A 5,205-nucleotide genomic window follows, 5' to 3' on the forward strand; every position below is an offset into this window, starting at 1 on the left:
GCTTTCTGTCTCTATGTCTCTCTCGTCTGGTCTGCCGAGTGCACACGCTCTATAGCAAAAATCTCTCCAAAAAAAGAAAAGAAAAGAAAGATATGGGCTGAGTATCCTTTTTTTTTTTTTTTTTTTTTGAGAAGTTTTTGCTATAGGGCACGTGCACTCGCCAGAAAGAGAGAGACAGAAAGAAATCAAGAAATCACCCCCCAGGAGGGATGGCCACACCGCAATCTTTTCTCCTCCATTCTCCTCTTGGGATCTTGGGCATGCATGCACACGCGCCTGGTATGAGTTTAAGCCACCAGGTCCAGGACTCGAACTGTGGTCAACTACATGGGAGTCCAGCGACATAGCCATTACGCCAACTGCTGGTCCTAATATGGGCCGAGTATCCTTTATCTGAAATGCTTAGGACCAGAAGTGCTTTGGATTTGGAATATCTGCATGTATTTAATGAGATATCTTTGGGCTGGGACCAAAGTCTACAACATAGTTCTTTTATGTTTCACACACGCCTAACATACACAGTCTGAAAGTAATTTTATACATTATTTTTGTATTGCAGCATATTGACTGTGACCTGTCCCATTAGTGGAGTTCTCCACCTATGTTATAGAAGTTTCCACATGGCATCATGTGAGCACTCAAACATTTTCAGATTTTGAAGCATTTTGGGTTTGGGAGAGATCAGGCTTCTCAGCCTGTTTATGCTGAAGTCACAGCTCGGGTGCAGCCGTGGTGGCACTGGTAATAGCACATCTCACGGCAGTACTGAAAGCCACATGGCCGACCCAGATTCAGAGCTCTGGCTGACATACAGGTGCATGCGTATGTATACGATCCCGGTGAGCTGGGAAGTGGGGGGGAGGGAACCGCAGTGTGAGGAGACGCCGTGGAGGGGGCCCCATGTGAGTGCATACAAATGCACTCTACATGATAAATTAAAAGTAATAGAAAAAAGGGTTGGCAAATAAGTTTGTACTTTTATTTTTTAAAAGCCAAGTGTATTTTCATTTCCCTCTTTAAAAATAACAATTTATTGGGCCAACAGGTGGTGAGGTGGTTAAGGCACAGGACTCCCCACATGGCCGCCTGGGGTCCAAGTTCTGGAACTGATTGCTTGAAAACCATGCCAGGTGCATGCATATGTGTGTTCAAATCCTGAGAGGAGAATGGAGGAGAGGGGATTGTGGCATGGATATCTCACTTTCCCTATCTCTGCCTCTGTCTCTCTCCAGTGAGCACACGCACCCTACAGCAAAAATATAATAATAATAATAATAATAATAATAATAGTTTTAAAATATATTTTTCATTTAGTTCTCAAAGTAATTCTGCAACTGGAAAGTGACCTGTATCTCTGAGCAAAAAAAGATTCAAGTCAGCAAATGCAGGCTTCTCCGAATGCCTGAAGAGGGCAGTCAGGAGACAGAGTTTTAAACGTGCCCTAGGGCGCACAGAGGTGCCAGGGAGAGATCAAGCACACGCTGCGGGTGTGGTCGCACCCCGCCCCTTCTCCATCTCCTCATGCCGTCAGAACTTTGGGCATGCACACACATGTGCTAGCATGTTTTATTTGCTTGCTTTAGGGGATGTATGCTCGCCAGTGAGAGAGGCTGAGAGAGAGAGAGGGAAAGTGAGAAAGCATGCCCCGGGGGGGGGGGGGGGATGGCCACACCGCAATCTCTTCTCCTCTGTTTTCCTCTCAGGATTATGGGCGCACATGCATGCGCGCCCAGCGTGATCTGTAAGCCACCAGGGTAGAGACTTGAATCTCACAGGTTCTGGCATGTTTTTTAAGCTGCAGAGACCAGAATTGAAACTGCATGGTTAGCCCCTGCGATCCAACTCCCTTAAACACCTGACCGCTAGGCTAGCCCAGGAAATTAACAGTTTTAAAGCACTAGACAGCGTAGTACTTTAGCACTTTGAAAATGCTATATTTTAAAAGCAGAAATTATAAATATAGCATTTAATTTACTCCCCATAATTACCTTTAAATATTAGGATACTGAGGCCTAGCAAATTAATTTGTCCAGGATCACAGAGCTCACAGCAGCAGGGCCAGGACTCGGACTGAGGGCATTCTGGCTCCTCCCTACTGAGATTGTGTCTGCAAAAACATGTAGCATGGCCGGAAGAGCAGCAGCAGGACCGAGCCACACGACACGAAAAGCATGCAAAAAGAACACGAAAGGGCGATGCGCGGGGTGGGGGGGGGTGGACCTCCAGATGAGATCTAGGCCCCTACTCCAGAGCGAGCGTGAGTTTTCAGTTCAGAGAAGTCTGTGACTCCACCTTACAGAATGTCCCTGCCCTGTTACGGTGTTACTTGGACAGGCGTGGCCAGGGCGTCTGACAACAGGAGAGGAGCAGAGACAAAGGCCTTTTACAGGAGCCGCTGGAGACCTCGCGCGTCCGTTATTTTTCATTATTCACCTCAAGTACTTTTCGCCCTTGCAGAGATGGGGACTCTAACTTGCATCTCTTACACAGCCATAATCTCGTCAAAAAGCACTAAGTGCCTGAGCACAGTAGAAACAGATGGTTGTAGCTCTGTTAAGTTTATCATCTAAGGGGCCAGGAGGTGGTGTGGTGGTTAAGGGCACTGGACTCCCAAATGGGTGATTGCGGTTTGAATCCTGGAACTGGCAGGTCAAATTAAAATAAATAAACAAATGGATAAATTAAATTAAATTAAATAATTATTTTAAAAAACACTTTATAATCTAAGAAAACGGTGCTGCGGATAAAAGATGAGGCATATAGTGAACGGCTGTGGGCCAGCTCTCTGGCACAGCAGTAATGCACTCGTTACTCAAGAGAGGCTGGATCCTCCATGGCACCCATGGTTTGAGCTGGGCACAAGAGGAAATACCAAAGGGCCTGCCGGCTGCAGACTGCAGGGAGGGGACTGCAGGGTGACCAGACCCTATAGAGAACGCTGTTCTCTCCTCCTTGGTTTTACATGCACGCACGCATAGTCTGTGACAAATAAAGGAAAAAACTATATTTTAAAAATTCAGTATTGCTGTCAGCAGGTGACACAGTGGTTAAGGTACTGGACTCCCACGTGGCTGACAGCAGTTCAAGTCCTGGACCTGGCAGTTTGCTTCCTCACTTTCTCTCTCTTTCTCTCTGGTGAGTGCAGGTGCGCTATAGCAAATTTTAAAATAATAATAATAAATAAAATGAAATGACTCTTTTTTAAAAATTGAGTATTAATGTAGAATACTTATTTATTTATTTGGTTTCCTATAGGGGACATGTTTCCACTAGAGAAAGACAGAGAAAAAGAGAGAGAAAGTGAGAAATCACCCCCAAGAGGATGGCCATGCTGCAATCTTCTCCTTCACTCTCCTCTTCGGATTTCTGGATATGCATGCACATGTGCCTGGTGTGTTCTTTAAACTGTTGGATCTAGAACTCAAACCGTGTAGCCAGCCATGTGGGATCCAGCCACCTTAACCTCCGTGCCACCTACTAGCCCAGGAATACCTAAAAAATGTGAAGGAGTCCTGCAGCACAACTAAAGAGCGCATATTTAACTGTACTGCTGGGCGAATGCAGCTTGTCTTTGTGTTACTGGGACTCTTTTTCTACAATAAAATGACTTGTGTCGAAAGTGGAAAGGAGAAGTGGCTGATAACATTTCCCACATCTGCTATCCTTTTCTACCACAGATTTTATTTACGTATCAAAAATATCTAGTTATAATTAGATGCTGAGGAAGTAGAATAATATGAGTGCAAAGCATTAGACTTCTGGAATCAGAGGCCAAGGTCTAAATCCCAGCTCCACTATTTATTAGGCATTTCACTTGGACATATTACTTCAACTCTCTGGGCTTTGGTTTTCTTGTCCAGAAAAATGGGGCCAGCAGGTGGCATGGTGGTTAGGGCGCTGGACTCCTACATGGCCAACTGCAGTCGGAGTGCTGGACCTGGAGGCTTGCTTTCTCACTTTCCCTCTCTCTCTCCTTCTCTCTCTGGTGGCAAATTAAAATTTAGGACAAACCTAAAAGCTATAATGCTAAGTGAAATAGGCCAGGCAATGAAAGACAAATAGTGTCTGTCCCCTCTTAACAGATACTAAGGGACCAGCAGTTGGCTTAACGGCTATGTCGCTGGACTCCCATGTAGTCAACCACGGTTCAAGTCCAGGACCCGGTGGCTTAAACTCACGTCAGGCATGTGTGCGTGCATGCCCAAGATCCTGAGAGGAGAATGGAGGAGAAGGGATTGCAGCGTGGCCAACCCTCCTGGGTGGGGGGTGATTTCTTGCTTTCTATCTCTGTCTCTCTGGCAAGCGCATGCATCCTATAGCAAAAAAAAAAAAAACCTCTAAAAAAAAACAGATACCAAATGTCCTCGCTCCCTGGCAGAAAAGAAAATGAAGGACTCGGTGGCGCAGCAGGGCAGAAGTTGGATGGGAGGGTGGTGGGGTTCAGCAAAAAATGATTAACTCACGGATAAAAGTACATGGAAACAAGTGGAATTGATTAGGAAATAATGTATTAATAGCCCAGCAGAGTAAAAAATGTCATCGACAATCCAATCTACACCACCCTCCCGAATAACCTAGTAGAACTGTCATCAGAAGTGCACAACGCCACGTCGTGTTCAATGTCGGGGAAGATGACGTCTCTGTTCTGGACCTGATTAGCACACACGTTGTATATGCTGTGGAACACCATGCCGTGGCCCACGGAGATGTACTACGTGGTATATAAACCAGAAATCACAATAAAAACATAAACACTAATAATGAGAATAATACCAAATATTTACTGGGTACCCAGGATCCAACAGGCTGGAAGACTGGAGGAAGAGGATCACGTGTGACCAGACCCTGTAGAACATGCTTCTCTCACTCTCACGTGTGCACACACACGCTTCATCATGAATACAAAGAAAACCTTTAAAAAATAAACTAAAAACACACTGGGGCCAAGTGCTGGCACAGAACCCACATGGCAAGGTCGTCGGTTCGCATCCAGAGACCTCCCCATATATGTCAGGGTGACCTGGGTTCTCTCAGGCTGGAGGTGGATGGTGATATTAAGTCCCCGTTAGGAGTGCCCCAAGAAGAAAAAACAAACAAACAAAAAAAACAGGCAAATCATGCTCCTCCCTGACTTCTTTAGAAACACGTAACATGGGACCAACAGTTAGCGTAATGGCTATGTCGCTAAACCCCCATGTAGTTGAC

This window comes from Tupaia chinensis, unplaced genomic scaffold (assembly GCF_000334495.1).
Source record: "Tupaia chinensis unplaced genomic scaffold, TupChi_1.0 Scaffold000539_1, whole genome shotgun sequence".
Taxonomy (NCBI): domain Eukaryota; kingdom Metazoa; phylum Chordata; class Mammalia; order Scandentia; family Tupaiidae; genus Tupaia; species Tupaia belangeri.